The sequence below is a fragment of the Sebastes umbrosus genome, chromosome 11 (assembly GCF_015220745.1).
Source record: "Sebastes umbrosus isolate fSebUmb1 chromosome 11, fSebUmb1.pri, whole genome shotgun sequence".
NCBI classification, from domain to species: domain Eukaryota; kingdom Metazoa; phylum Chordata; class Actinopteri; order Perciformes; family Sebastidae; genus Sebastes; species Sebastes umbrosus.
This window is the reverse complement of record NC_051279.1, coordinates 19,170,460-19,187,204: the sequence shown is the minus strand read 5'-3', so window position 1 is coordinate 19,187,204 and position 16,745 is coordinate 19,170,460. Positions and strand designations below refer to the sequence as shown.

General features: G+C 39.5%; 1 protein-coding gene across 4 annotated transcripts in view; it reads right to left on the bottom strand.

Moving 5' to 3' along the window:
- fhod3b (formin homology 2 domain containing 3b) overlaps positions 1 to 16,745 on the bottom strand; it is a 99,028-nt gene that overhangs the window by 64,686 nt on the left and 17,597 nt on the right. The window lies entirely within an intron of this gene.

Sequence of the window (16,745 nt, the reverse complement as noted above, 5' to 3'; positions counted from 1 at the left end):
AATAATCTGCAACACCGATCAGTTTTTCTCAGGCGCAGTCAAATAACCAGGCAGGAAACGTTTCCTTTCTGCTACAGAAGATGGTCCATCACTATTTTCTACTGCTTTCTTCAACTCATCTTCATTCTAGAGCAGCACAATGTCTCCATCTTTCCTTAGTAATAGTGAGCCGGGGATGTCGAGCTGACACTGGACTCCATGCTCTGCCTGGGTTTCTGTGGACTCGACACTTTCCAAAGATAACACGGGCCAAAGATTTCCACTCACGGGCAGGCTGAGGCCCTGCTGAGGCAGCTCGCCTGATGGGGAACAGACGAAAAAGAGCTGGCTCAAGACGTCTACTGAGATCCATAGCACTGTACTATGTGATATGCCTTCAAGGTCTATAGTTAGTTACTATAGATGAGAGAAACAGGGACCAGCCATGTGTACTTTAAATACACTCAGAGAGAATAGAGAACCAGACACAGGATGCTAAGCTGGCTTGATAACATGATACCAAAGGTGAAGAATAATAACGGATGTCATCAAATACAAAAAGGCAAACAAATCAAGTGCATTTTTAAGTGCATTTCCTCATCTTACCATAACTCTTCACTAACTGCTCTTCGTTTCATGTGGACGTACACGTCTGTGATATATTGTCCCTTTTCTATTATTCAGAGGTAAATTGAGATTTCCAGGAAAGGCTTGTCCCTCTGAGAGGGCCTGGAAAGCGCGGCCTGGCGGTGTGCACGGTCATACACCACATGACGTCTTAGCAGGGGAACATTCCTCCATGTCTTATTCCCTCCCCCCAAAACCATCTTTCTCAATTTAGAAACAGGGGGCACGAAAAGTGGTTTCGCGCAAAAATATGGGGCGGCAGATTAATGCAAAATTAAGCCATAAAAAAACCCGACATATGTGAAATGTCCCAGACTGGGAATGAAATATCATTTCTCCTATTCGGGAACTTTCCACAGGAAGAAATGCATGAGACTGAATTCCACTTAACCCCTTTCTTCTGTGTGCCAATGAAAAGTAAAATAAAAATGTTTTACCATTTACAAACATTACCATTACCTAACAGAATCTCTCTAAGGGGAGCAGGTATCTACAGAATGTCCAAGAGGTAATGTCTTGGAAGGAAATCAACACAAGTCAACCTCATGCCCAACAGTCTCTTTAAAAGATTTTCTTTCCAACTATGCCCCAATAAACACCACAGAGGAAGGCAGAAGACTGAAGTGATGATGTTGTGGCTTCAGTATTGAATGTAGCTTACAGGAGCTGGGATTGTGTCTCTTCTCCATAAATCATTCAATGGTGACAGGAGGTGGTCCTCTAGTCACTCAGCCCGCCCCCGCCGGCTGACCTCAGGGGTGACAGCTTCCCTCGAGAGTCAACCCAAACAAAAAAAGGGTGCAGCCAGCTCCCATAGCCGAAGCTATAGAGGTCAAACAGGCCTGTGCCAAGCCAGCCCCTTTCATCCTATAGCATTTACAGGATCAGCATCCAAGAACACAGTCATCAAAGACACAGAGAGAGAGAGCAAGTGTGTATGTGTGTGTGTGAGACCGAGACAGAGACAGAAATGACCTCTATGGCCCTTAATATGTGTGTAACTCATGTGTAGGAGGGTGTGGGATAATCCTGGTGAGCTGTGCGGTGGGGGTCTCCAGGTGGCCCAGAGGGATAGACAGGGTTAACCCCAGTTGACCCTGGCTCTCTGCTGTCAGAAGTAGGAGATCTACCCTTTAGCTTGTCAAGGAAACCAGGACAATGTGGCAATGTCCCTCATGTAAGGCAGTCCCTGAAAAGAGCTGAAAGTCCCTTTTATGTATCGTTTCATTATGCAAGGAAAACATAAAACTAGGGGTGGGGGAAAAAAAATCAATATAGCATAGTATTGTGATATTTTGCATGGCAGTATTGTATTGATTCATGGACGTCAAGTATCGATCTTTTTGAATGAATGAATGAATGAAAGACTTTATTTCGAACATATAATAAATAAAAACAGATACAAAATAATAACAAACAAAACAAGAGTTACAGTGTCCGAAAAGGAGTAGGTAGAAGAAAAACTTATATTACCCTACCCCTTTCTCACTTCTCCTCTATTAACTCATATATCATAGAATGATAATATAAAATAATATAATATAATATAAAAACTATCCCAGATTTATTTACATCCTAAGTTGAATATATGAACAGCATCCCAAGTTTATTTACAACCCACAAATACATCCGGAGTTAAAAAGTATATAACCAACCTTTAACACAACTCTTCTTCAACCATATACCTCCCAAAAATATCTTTCTTGTATAGCTTTTTAAATTGATTTATATTTGTGCTCCCCTTCAACCCATCACCTAACCCATTCCACAAATCCACCCCACAGACTGAAATACACATACTCTTCTTTTTTGTACGAACACAATGCTTTTTAAAATTAAATTTTCCTCTAAAATTATAACCCCCCTCCCTGTCACAAAACATTTTTTGAATATTGCCCGGAAGTGAATTATGTCTTGCTTTAAACATAATTATTGCGGTTTTAAATTTGACCAAATCCATAAATTTCAATGCATGTGACTTCAAAAACAGTGTGTTCGTGTGTTCCCTATATCCCACATTATTTACTATCCTGATTGCTCTCTTCTGTAGTATGCATAATGGTTGTAAGTTGCTTTTATAAGTGTTACCCCAAACTTCTACACAGTAATTCAGATATGGTGATACAAGTGAAGAATACAGAATGTGCAGTGATTTATGATCCAGTGTGTGTCTTGTTTTCCCTAAGACTGCTATGCTCTTTGCCAGCTTTGTTCTTACATAATTTATCTGAGGTTTCCAGCAGATTTTGTGGTCCAGTATTACACCCAGAAATTTATTTACATATACTCTTTCAATAGTCACATCATCTATTATCATTTGTACTGGTATGTCTATTTTTTGGTTTCCAAATAACATAAATTTAGTTTTGTCCAAATTTAATGACAATTTATTTCTGTCAAACCACCGTTGCAATTTTCTGATTTCTGATGTGGCCACCTCCAAAAGCTGCTGCAGATTTTCCCCAGAACAAAAAATATTTGTGTCATCTGCAAATAAAACTAAATTCAGTGTCCTTGATACCCTACCTATGTCATTTATATACATAATAAACAATTTTGGACCCAATACTGATCCCTGCGGGACCCCACAAGTAATACCTGAGCATGTTGATTTGTAGTCCCCTATTTGCACGTACTGCTGCCTGTTTCCTATATAACTTCTCAACCAGTTCAGCACTACCCCTCTTATACCATACCTTTCCATTTTATTGAATAATATATCATGATCAATGGTGTCAAATGCTTTTTTTAAATCTATAAATACTCCTACCACATACTTCTTGTTATCAATACAACTGGTTATTTCTTCTGTTAGCTCCATTAATGCCATTGCTGTTGATCTGTTTGCTCTGAACCCGTATTGACTGTCTGTCAGTAAATGGTGCTTGTCAATGAAGTTATCTAATCTTCCAATGAACAGTTTCTCCAATATTTTAGAGAACTGGCAAAGTAAAGATACAGGCCTGTAATTAGTGAAATTATGTTTGTCCCCAGTTTTATATAGTGGAATAACTTTAGCAGTTTTCATTTTATGTGGAAATGTACCAGTTATGAATGATAAGTTACAAATGTAGGTTAGGGGGTTTGCAATACTGTCAATGACTTTCTTGACTATCGTCATATCGATTCCATTCAAGTCAGTAGATGTTTTATTCTTGCACTTGTTAACTATGTCTATGATTTCTTTTCTGTCTGTAGCTTTGATATAAATTGAGTTTGAATTTCTTGCAATGTGGCTTTCAACAACCTCCCCATCCTTTGGAGACGTGTCATTGATTTTTCCTGCCAACTTTGGTCCCACATTTACAAAAAATTCATTAAACCCATTAACCACATCATTCATATCATTTAAAGACCTATCATTATCAATAAAATATTCAGGGTAACTTGAGCTCGTCGAACGGTTTCTAATAATACTGTTTAATATATTCCATATGCCTTTTATATTGTTTTTGTTATTTTCTAGTAATTTTATTATATAAACTATTAACCTCTTAACAACCAGCCGCTATTCTGCCTTTTAGAGGTTGTAGCGGGCTCAGTCTTTATGCTAGAGTGAAGACACTGGTATCATGTGAAAATAGAAAACCTAAGGGGTTGATTGGTACATTACCAACCATGTCATGTTAGCTTGTCGGAAATAACTCTATAAAACGCTCCAAAGTTATACTACATTTTGGCGAGAAAACTGGCATGTCCATTTTCAAAGGGGTCCCTTGACCTCTTACCTCAAGATATGTGAATGAAAACTCTGAGATGAACAGCGTGAAAATTGTATCTTATTAGATAAAACAGATTTTGACAAACTGCATAATATGCAGTTGAAAAAAGTAATAAATCGCAATATATCAAAATATATCTTATCGCAATACTATATCGCAAAATGTTTACAATCACAATAAGATCATATCGGGACTTAACTATTGTGATAATATCATATCATGGGGCCTCTGGTGATTCCCACCCCTATATAAAACCATAGACTTTGTTATGAAACCAAATGGCTGTGTATCAGGGTCTGAAATTAAGTTTTTTCCTCAACTGAATGGAACTTAAAGAAAAATCTGCCATGGTGGCAGGTGACCTGAGTTGTTACTTGCCACAGCCAACATTTACCCTTTATTTGGCAGGTGGCTGGTGTTAATTTCATTCCCAGCTGTGCATCAATAACACTCTCTGTTTCTGTAAGTATTAAATGTCATAGTGACAATATGTATTCATGCCCAAACAACATCTTTCAATCTAACTCTTATTGTGTGCCAAGTTTGAAGAAAACACCAGTATTCGTTACAATAAAGTGAAATGATAGTGTCTGTCTGTCTGTCTGCAGGACAAGCCTCGGCAGAGAGACATGTCTGGTTGGCAGGTTGAGCTTTAACACTTCCTCTAAATGCTGAGACACAAAAGTGTCCGATGGCAGCACACGGCAGGGTGGGGGTCTCCTTTAGTATCGTTTTAGGTAGTCTAGGAGTTCCTCCAGCCTGCAACAGCTGACTGTTCTAATTTTACTGATCAGTATGAAGTGGGGGAACATTTCTTGAAACTATGTAAATGCTTTGTTGTGCTCAGACATCCAGGTGAGCACTAAAGACAAGTCATTGAGGTATGTGGATGTTATCTGAAGATGCTTCCTGGAGTAGAAGAACTGTTACATTTGTTCCAGGATGACAAAACAAGAGATTTTGTACAAAAACTGGCAGAAGGTATCTTACAGCTGTGAGGAAGATACTGTATTGTAACTCTGTTTACTGCACTATAGTGTATATTCTTCCTCAATGGGCGCTAAACATTAGCTCAATAAATATAACCAACAAAGCATGAAGTGTTGTACTGACAATAGAATCCTGTATAACGGGTACAACATGCAGTAGTAAACTGACTTGGGGCGCACTTTGATTTAGTGTACTACACTTATAGTCTGCACTGTAAAAGAGTTTGTCTGGTGTGTTTTGTTCTTCACTTAATAACAGGGCTCTAGAATATGACCTTTGGGAGTAAAAGTCTGCCTCACACCATAAACATTTTCATTATTCAGTAATATGACTCACTGGAAACTAGCTGGTCTGATCAAAATGTGATGAATGTGTTTGTGTATTCAAAGAAGTCTGACCTCTGGCCTGTGACAGGGTCTCATAGGGACAAAACGTAGCAGACGACAGTTGTCAGAAAGCAGGTGTGTGCACAGATTTAGCATGCGTAGACAGCAATGTTGAGTCAGTTACCAGATTTTGGGCTAGACAGCCACTGTATGCCAACAGTGATAATGACGTTTTAAAAAGTCCACATGCCTAGTGATCCATCGGGTTTTGTGCGTTGTGACTAAATAATAAATAATAGTATAGATGAATAACCAAGGTTAAGTACCCCTTTGTATGGAACAAGGTCACAAGAGTCATAAATGTGTAAAAGCTGTTTAACTGTCTCACAATGTCAGTTGTGTTGCAACAGATAAACACCTCACACTGATCATCCTGACCTGATGATCCTGACTTCAGTTTTGAAGTAAACACTGAACCTAGCAGTCTGATGTTTTCTCTACATTGATGAACAGAAGAAATCATACTCTTCTTCCTCCATGACTTCCTTCCAACACAGCTGCTCCTGTTGCCTGCCACGGTAGGCTGTGCTCAGCTGCAGGAGTGGAAAGTTAGGAGGGAGTCTGGGGCTAATATGTGGTTCATGATGACACATGAGATTGCTTTCTTTGCATGAAGTAGCCAAACTAAATTAAAATGATCATGAAGTGCAGCAAAAATTACTCGCCATCTTTGCCACATAAGGTCATCAGTGGTCTACGGCACAAAGCCGATGAACGAGTTTGCTCTCCCTGCCTCTTTTGATAGAAAAGTGCAAAGATACTAACGTAGATTGCCTATACTGTTACAGATCCAGCGTCATGTTTGATGATTGCCAGCTGACACTCTGGATCATCTGATACTGTCCCTTGGTTTCCTCAAATTTCAAACTGGATTTATCAATACGGGTGATAGACCACTGGGTGCTACGCTTCTGCAAAGTTGCCTTTGGTTGGGACGGCGTTATGAGATGTAACCCCTGTATGAGCGCAGTGCCGAGTGGCGGCCGTGAGCTAGCCAGAGGAGCAAATACAAAGGCACGGTTATGGCCGGCACAGTTATGTCAACAAAGCATGGAGAATCTCAGATTACAAAAACACACAGAGGGAGAGCGACTTCATCCTCTGCTCAGGTAGACATTACTCCTCTATAACAGTTGTTTGCTGCCATAATAATGCTCTGGATATCGTATAGAGCACTTTAAAGTAAAGCTACTACTCATGTGGCCATTTCCTATTCATGTTTTATATGTAAGTACAGCGAGTGACAACAATGACACCTGAAAGCCGTTGATTGAGGCTTTAGCTTGTGGTGGCATTTCAGTGGATTGCATTATATTTCAAAGTAGTCTCGTCTACTTCCTAACCCCCACCTCTGGAAATATAAACGAAAAAAAAAGATATTATAATGCAAAAGAGGATAATGCAATCCATTTCATTGAACAGATGTTTGTATATTGTGTACACCCCCTGTATTTAGTATTTGTGTGTGTGTGTGTGAACAGCAAATTCTGAATGAAACCCTATACGGCCTCTCTTAGCTTTGTGTTGAACCTCGCTAATACAAAAGGCATTCATCGTAGAACAAGCAGAGCGAACAGCCACTGATGTCATTGAATTCTGAGGTCCAGACACTGGGAGAGATTCAAGCATTTTTCACATTTCCAAACACAGAGATTAAAGGCTTATATACAGGCTTTTATCTTATAAACAAGAGGTCTAAGCAAAACATTTTAGCGCTTTGTGTGTTCAATGATCCTTAAGTGACCACTGAGAAAACCACCATACAACACATATGAATAGATCTGAATGGATCACAACAAAGTCTGACATATTCCCTGAAAGATGAGACTTAGCTTTAACCACAACAATGATGTAAACACGGCTCGCTTTCCTCACAACTTCAGGACACATCACTTATGGATTTATACCAATAGAGATTTTCACTCCTCTTTATAATCCAGACTAAGCAAAAGCAGACAATGTTTCTTTTACTGTCACCACGGAGTACGATTGGGTAAGCTGTTTGTTCAAATGTAATTAGCGCTGAATTTATTATTTTTTCCCATCAAAATTTGTTAAATTTAAGAACATTCTGCACTTGTAAATTTCCTCAGCTCCATCAAAGCTATTAGTGACAAAAGCTTTCTTAATTAACATGTTCATTGCAGTGTTCTGCATTTGTAAGACACTTCACTACCGTGTGCAACATGCGTTTCAGACAGACACTCTTGTAACCTGCAGTTCAGATAGAGCCATCCCAACTGCCCGACATGCCTGAACCGATTAAGTAGGCTCTTGGCCGACATTCACGCGAGGCATTGAGGCCTCTTCTCTTTTTTCTCGATCTACTGTATGACTCTTTTCTTCTGCTTCAAAGAACGCGACAAAGGTTGTCCAATCATCTCCTGCTACGGCCACTCTGAGTGGTTCCCCTTCAGAGCCATGGGTGGGCTGCAAGAGGAGATTCTCCTGGTGCTTGAGCTCTTTATTTCAACCGGGCTCTCCAATCCCCCGACAACGTCTGGAATGGAGGTGAGAGGATCGAGCATTTCAGCTTCAATTGAGGCCTTAATCGAAAGGCAAGTGAGAAGACTGCAGTTACTTTTGTAATTTTGATTGCTTAAAATGTACTTTGAGTTTGATGAAAACGTGGTTTAATTTAGGGGTGGGAATCACCAGAGGCCCTAAGACACCATATTATCACAATACTTAAGTCACAATATGATCTTATTGCGATTTTAAACATTTTTTGATATGCTGAGTTTTGCAGATTATGCAGTTTGTCAACATTGTTTATTTATTTTTGCACAATTTAAGACTACACAACATAACAAAAAAATAAATGAATAATATACAGTGCAGAAAGAGGCAAAAAAAACCACTGGGCTTATCTGAAGCCTCCACCTAGAGACAAGATTAATATAAAGAAATAATATGACTACATAATAGTGATAACAAACAATTAGAACAATATATATATAATAACAACAATCATAATCTTTGTGCATCGTAAAAAATAAGTCTAATATCAGTAAGATATTATTTCCTGACTTCTTATTGCTGTTTCATCAGTATCAATTGCATCACATGCTCTATTCTTTATTTCTTATTTTACAGAATCTTCCCGAATCCTTCCCTCACCTGAATGTTCGTAAAAAGTGAATAGAATTTAAATAAATGACTTGTGAGGTTGACGGTATCATGTTTCATTAAAGGCCCTACAATATAAATATGACTTATCCCACTTCTGCCCTGGACTTGAGCTTACATCAGCTCTAAAAATAACAACTATAGTTGCTTCTTGGCCTTCAACATGTTTGAAGCTGATAAAACGAAACAGATACCTGATGACCTAGGTAATATTTACAATGGATCACAATACAGTCTACAATATCCGTAATCATCCCACAGCTGTGTTTTATGCCTCCGCTCTGGGTGGCTACACTGTTGTGAACCACAACAAGTGTGGACGGCTCGCAAATCATTAACACATCACTACAAAACACCACATACTTTCTACCGTTGCCAAATGGCTCATGAACAATATGCTGATGAAGTTTCTGTTGGCCCCCAGCCAGTCACCACAACACAATGTGAAACATGGGAAGCCACAGGTGTCCAAGAGCTGCAGCACGGAGCGGAGTCGTAGAGAGATAAAAAAAAAAAGGATATTGTTAATCTGCTTTAGAGCATGAATTGAAGCAGCTTCTGTTTAGCTGATAAAATAGAAACATGAAATCTGCAAGGTTCCTCTAAGTGGCATATGTGGCCAGGGCATGGGAAGCTGAGTCAGAGGGAGGATGCAAAGGCACAATGAGGTGGAAGTAGGGCTGTGTATTGGCAAGAATCTGGCGATACGATATGTTTCATGATACAGGGGTTGTGATTCAATATGTTGTGCTATATTGCGATACAGTAAGTAAGGCGATATATTGCGATGCATAAAATTGGAGTAAAAAAACAAATTATGCAATCAGAACAGTGGGATTTGCATTTATCACAGTAACTGTAATATGTAATATCCAACATCACAGCACTAATCTGAGAGGGCACATCTCTTTGCAAGTGAAATAAAGTACTGACTGAGTTCATTTTTGCATGTAAACTATTAATTAAAAATCGCTTCAGTGTTTTTGATACTCGATACAGTATTTTTTTTAATATTTTCTTACACCTCTAGGTTGAAGACAGGGTGATACTACTGTCCCTGTCTTTCATTTATTTAAAAAGAAAGAGACAGAGCAAAGAGACCATGACAGCTACCACAATTGTGACTCGCTCCACGCCAAAATATTAGCAGTGTTCCCATTCAATTTTCAAGGGAATTTTAAGCGAAGTTGGCGCTATAGGCTGCGCATGGCTGTAATCCACCAGTAAACAGAGTAGAAGAAGTAGAGGTTGCAAACCGCGAACAAAGCAAGTAAGCTTGGCAATCTAAACATCTACGAGAGAAAAATGGAGAGAGGTTTTAATTGTTCTTTCATGTCAGCAAGTCTGGAGACGAAGACAAGCATTCACACGTTATGGGAATATCTGGGAAGACTCCAACAGCAGAAACAGCTGATCAGTCATTTGAGGTAAATGTTCGCTACGTCAGAATTTATTTGGCAAAGTTGTTTCAATAATCCATTTAGCGCAGCAACTCTTTTTCGACAAAGGCAAAAAACCACCTCAAGCGAAAAACGTTTTTTCACAATCAAGGAAGTTTTATCAAATTTTGCCGTTTCCATACAGCTTTTCTAATGCAATATTTCAAAATACTCATATAAATACATGAATGGAAACGTGAGAAATGATAAGCAAAAAGTCTCTCTGCCAGTTTCCAGAGTGAGTAACAAAAGTCCAATGGTTCAATTTACACACTGCCATAAATAAAGCTGTGCAAAAATGACTGTCAAATCTCCCTAAAACAGGTCATGACAATCTTTATTTTTTCAGCTGATGTCAGCTTAAAGACTAAATCGATCTCCGCACATGAATGTGACAAAAAAATCCAATAAATCCTCCTTCAAAGCAAAACAGCAATGGTACACGATTCAAAGCTAGCCAGCTGTGGCAACACCACTTGATCCAAGGTGAGAGAAGAAATAACAACGCTGTTCGATGAGTGACAGTTACTGTAACGACAAACAGAGAAAATATGAAGTGTTTTGGTTCTCTTAAGCATTTCTCATATTCTCCTGGTAGATGCAGAGAGGGAAAGAGACGTTTCCTTACAAAGACATGGACATCAAAGCTGAAGGCAAGAAAAGGAGCCTGCATGATATGTGAGGGAGGATGTGAGATGGAATTCCATGGCACACTCGGATTTGGCTGGAGGCCAGTGGGGTACTGAGTTCGAGGTTAAGGTTTTTTCTATGGCACTCAAATGCCCATATAGTGTAACCACAAACCCAAAGTCAAATATGACAAAGATGATGAATTAAGCACTGTCTGAAACACAGCTAAAAGTTCAGAGATAGATGATAGTGGTGGCATATGTAGAACAGAGGCACATTTAGTAGAGCATAGCAGACATAAATGATTGGCTACCGAGGTAAATTAATTTGACCCATTGCTCAAAATAAAATAAAATCTAACAACTGGTTTGGAGCTGAAACAATAAGTCAATAAATCGGTTATTTGATCAACATAAAAATAATAGGCGGCTGTTTTGATGGTCATTTATTAACTGTTTAAATTATTTTTCTAGCAAAAACAACAACCATTCATTGTACCTGATGTGTATTGGCAAGAATCTGGCAATGTGATACGTGTCATGATACCGGGGTAACGATTCAATATATTGTGATATATTGCGATACTGTAAGCAAGGTGATTTATTGCAATTTTTTAAATCTAATTTTAAGAAAACTTTCATAGTATGAAAAACACACCACAATATGCATAAAATCTGAGTAAAAACAGTCACTATGTCAAATGGCTACTATGTGGACTAACACCATCACACAAGAATAAAATTGGACTCATTGGATCCACAAGAGTCTCAGCTTTCCAGTCATGCCCAATTTATGCAATTTCAAGACTATTTAGGGACCCCAGTATGCAGAAATATTCAAATAGACTATTTTAGAATAGGTGAAAATAACACTTATACTATAATAATTATACTGCCTGAAAAAAAAACTGCATGTGATTATCATAAAGTGGGCATGTCTGTAAAGGGGAGACTTGTGGGTAACCCATAGAACCCATTTTCGTTCACACATCTTGAGGTCAGAAGTCAAGGAACCCCTTTGAAAATGGCCATGCCAGTTTTTATTTGCCAAAATTTAGCATAAATTTGAAGCATTATTTAGGCTCCTTCATGACAAGCTAGTATGACATGGTTGGTACCAATGGATTCCTGAGGTTTTTAAAATCATTGAGATGAATGCAAACAACTTCATATACGTGTTTTCTCAGTCTGCTCCTCTTCGTCCTGCCCCCATTAAGGACACAGAGAGAGGGCAAACGCCAGCTGTGAGAGGCACCTCAAACCTAAGCTCTAAACTATCCTAGACCCCTGTGTAAATATACAATAAACAATTCTGTGCAGATATCAAATAAATGTTGGTCTGAGCGAAAACAAACTCAGATTCCTTCCAAATTGTCCGTCCTTTGAGCAGTCAGCTGTTTAAAGTCTGTGGCTTCTGAGGTTACACACCTGTCCACTTCGACAAGGACTGCTCCAGTCTCGCAGCAGTGGTAAACCCCAGAGTGGTCTGGTTCACATGGCATCCACTCTTAGTGGTCCAACTCATATGTCGGGACGTGCCACTTTGAAAAACTACATTTTGTTATGAGCGGACTGTAAAACGTTAAACTAATTTTTAACCAATCATCCAATCTTTCTGGCAGGAGTTTGGCTCGTTGTCAGAAGTAAATGGAGAAGAATAAAAGGGAACAGAATATAATTATTTACTGCACTGAAACTCAATAATAAGGCTATAGGACTCCTGGTTAGGAATACATTTTTGTCCACTGGTCTTGCTGCACGCTCACACTTCTACCTCTATCCTGTAAACACAGCAAGAACAAAATACTCCACTCTTGGATGAAAACGTAGACAGCTCTCTTCTTTTTTTGGACGGGTGAGGAGCAGCGCTGAGGGGCCTTACAACTGGAACCAGATGGCTTCTTAATATGTGCATGCCTTTGCATGAGTGTGTGCATGTGAACGTGAGCGCATGAGTGTGCTTACACAAATTAATGTCACAGTAGTAGTCTACAACCTTTTTACAGCATGTGAAGCAAATCTGCAAAAAAGAGCCAACAATTAGCTCTAATCCTACCGAAAAATGGAAAAAGTTGCATTTTAGTTGTGGGACAAAATGAGGGGAAACATTGTCCTTTACTGTTGCCCATAAATGAAGCATTAACTCAAACTACGTTGTTATCTCTCTGCATGGGGGTGTCGGGCTCACGGCCAAACAGAGAGTATATAAAACAGAGTGAGGGAAAGTGTGATGTGAGTGATACCATCAAACCTTCCACTGATCTAGTTTTGCTAAGAGCTGTGATTTTGAAAAGCAAGACCCACTCCGCTTCTCTTCCTGAGATGTTTGCTGCCTCAGATTTCTCCTCTTTGGCACAGTGTTGTTGACGTTGGCCCCCTGGGGTGACTTTAAGTCCATGATCCCATTTTGGGGTCTCTTTATGGGAAGTCAAAGAGGCCATTTGATCTTCCTCTGTGTCTCATGGGTGCCACGTGATATGCATGTTTTTAATTATTCCCCCGCTTGCTTGGCACTCTCCCGTCACAAAAACATGACTAGATGTTGGATTTGATTGCTTTAGTGTGACTATAAAGTGAGGACACTGAGGATACTGAGGATACTGAGGAAGTATGTGTTCTAATACGAAGGTGCACCGTGACAAAGCTATATATTAATAACCAGATAAGAATGTGAAATAAAGGTATTAATAGATTTTCCCAGAATGAATTTAACCTGATACAGAGAACTGGATTTGAGCCCTAACGTTGGGTAACTCTCTTGGCTCTTTACAAAATGATGGCAAACATTTCAAGCTGATCTTCTTTTTAATGGGCAGGTTAACTACTGGAATTGTTTTTTATGTGTAGTCACAAAACTGCAGATGGCTTAGTGCAGATCTGGCAGAGCGTGTGGAAAAGACAGACATTGTGGTTCAATGGGAGCGCCACAATAACCCGCAGGTGATCTTATCGTCTTAACTCAATGTGCTGACATCCCCACACACACTTACAGTAGGCACACACACACATAATAATACACTAATTAGATAAACAAACATTGAAAAAGCCCACACTTAACAGTGTACATTTCCATGCAGCTATGTTGTTAGCTGCCAGGAACTCATCCCTCCAACACGGTTTGCAGAGGGATAATCGTAGAGAATTTACTGCTCATCGTCTTCCATCTTTACAACCGCAGAGTTTTCAGATGTCAACCTGAAGATCAAAACTACCAATTTGACAAAATTATAGCGCAAAAAAAGAAACGCAGCGGTCACAATGAATCATGTGCTGAGCCCGGATTATAAGAGGTTGTAAAAGACAAGGCAGATAATCCACTAAGAATGTGTCACCTCTTATTACAGCTGTCACTCCTCAGCTGAGATCAATGTGTTGACATGTGAACCTGCTCTTAAAGGGGAATGCCAACAAATTTCAGCTTTCAAATGTATGATTTTTTTTACATTTGTGAATAATAACTATACTTGCTGCAAACAAAGAAATGAAGTTTGCACCACTTGACTATCTGTGATGTGTGGATGATGTAGAGCTGGCTCCAGAAAAAAGGATTTGTTATGACTATTTCTGGATTGCAGTTGATAGATTTACCACATCAAATGTTAGCCTAGCATTGCATAAATGTCATTAATTGCCAGAGGAGCAGCTTCTGACTGAACATCTGTATGAACTCAACAAAAGCTTGTTTGGAGTCTTTACTCTGCAAGAGCTGCTGATGATTACAAAACAGATGTGACATTTGTTAATTCTTAACTTGCTATATCCTCATTTAGGGCGTCCAGCAGCCCACACTAAATCTCTCTCTGTCTCTCTTCCTGTCTTCAAATTCTCCATGTCATCACAACACGGCAACTCGGAGAGCCTCGGAAACAAAATGGGACATAAAAAGAGGACCTACTGTACTTGCAGACAACGCTAAAATAAGCACAGGATTGCTTTAATCAGGCCCTCGCTACCACATCTAGTCCACCGACAACAATAAGAGCACAACCATTTAAACGGGCTGTGGCCAATGCTAACACGCAAATCCCAGGCTGGTCAAACAAATATAAACAAAGACGAAACCATCACCACTACTGGTCATCTAAACGACAAAAATACAGCCATTCAAAAGTGATTTTCTTTTTTCTCCTACGAAAGGACTGATGCATACATACATCAAGTAATACTGTTTATAACATGCATACAGACAAATATCCGAGAAGCTTCATGATAATGAGGCTACACTCTGCAGAACACCCAGAGATAAACATTTATGTGGTGCCCGATCTGCACTTTTAGTAAACAAAGAGCCTGGACTGCTTCACTGTGTGATGAAAACAAATCACTGTGCCAGAGGAAGGTCGGTAAAAAGCAGTTTAATAAACCATTAGCTCTTTTGGGTGAGCACTTTCCTTCCTCCACTGACTCTGATTGCATAGATTTCTGCCTGGCCCATGCAGAACCATATGTATGTGACAGCTAATGACTATGATTAGGGAAGCCTGGATTAGGTCCTGCTGTGGTTCGAATCATGACACATACACACAGACACACAAACAAAGTGAAAGCTAGCTCTGTAATGTGTACATTTGGAGAAACCCCAAAAACCAGAAGACATAAACACAGTTATGTACTTCTTAATTAAAACTTCAAATACATGCGATGGGTTTTCCACAAAAAAGTGACACAGATTACATACACGATTGTAAACAACTCATCACTCGTGTTAATGGACTGGGGATAAACAAAATATATTGACAATGTGGCTGTGCTAATTTAGCACCCAATTTTAAGTGAGGATACATTAAAAATGTGACATTAAACCAGTGGGCTACTTCTAGGTTTGAAAAGTGAAGCCAATGCAGAAGTGCCTTAAACTTGCATTCTTTCTAACAGCCAGCAGGGGGCGACGCCTCTGGTTGCAAAAAGAAGTCTGATTGTATAGAAGTCTATGAGAAAATGACCCTACTTCTCACTTGATTTATTACCTCAGTAAACATTGTAAACATGAGTTTATGGGTTCAATCGCTAGATTCAAGTCTTCTTCAATACAGCATGATGTTCTTTTAGTAAATTATGGTCTCATTTAGAGTCAAATAGACCATGAAGCAGGGCATGCTTTAGGGCGTGGCTACCTTGTGATTGACAGGTCGCTACCACGGCGTTGTCCGGTCTGGGAGTTGTCCGTGTTTTCGTCTTACAACTTTAACCCTCTCACAGTGTGTTTTCAGTTCATGAAAGTTAATTATAACCTTTTTGGTCGCCTGAAAATGTGTTATTCAGCGTTCAGTTGTACTTAGCTCCAACCTCTCGTGTCACTTCTGGCTGCAAAATACCAAGATGGTGACGGTCAAAATGCTGAACTCGAGGCTTCAAGACGGCAGTCCACAAACCAATGGGTGACGTCACGGTGATCTCTATGCATTAAACACATCACATCCAAACAGCACTGGTAATGTTTGATACGAGGATCCCTTGACCTGAAGCTAAGAGTGGTTCTATTAGTTCAAGCTTGTTGGACTCAAACAAAAGGAGCATTTCGAAAGGATTTCCAGAGATCCTAGAAATCACGGTGCTAAAGCCACTCTGATGCCTCTGTACATTTCGTGCTGGCTGTTCTCCAAAGGCAATTTGCTGTAACAGATTTTTTTTCATGGCGTAACATCTCTTAAAGAGAACATCTCAAAAAGAAAAATCACTGATAGTATAGGGGCTCCTCTTTGGGGACATTTGGCCTTTATGAACTGACAGCAGGGAAATGCTCAATCCTTTAATACAGAGCAAGTGCATCGCCTAAAGAACACCATGCCATTTGTCTTTGGAAGACTAACGAATTATCTCCTGTGTGGAGCGGGACAATCACCC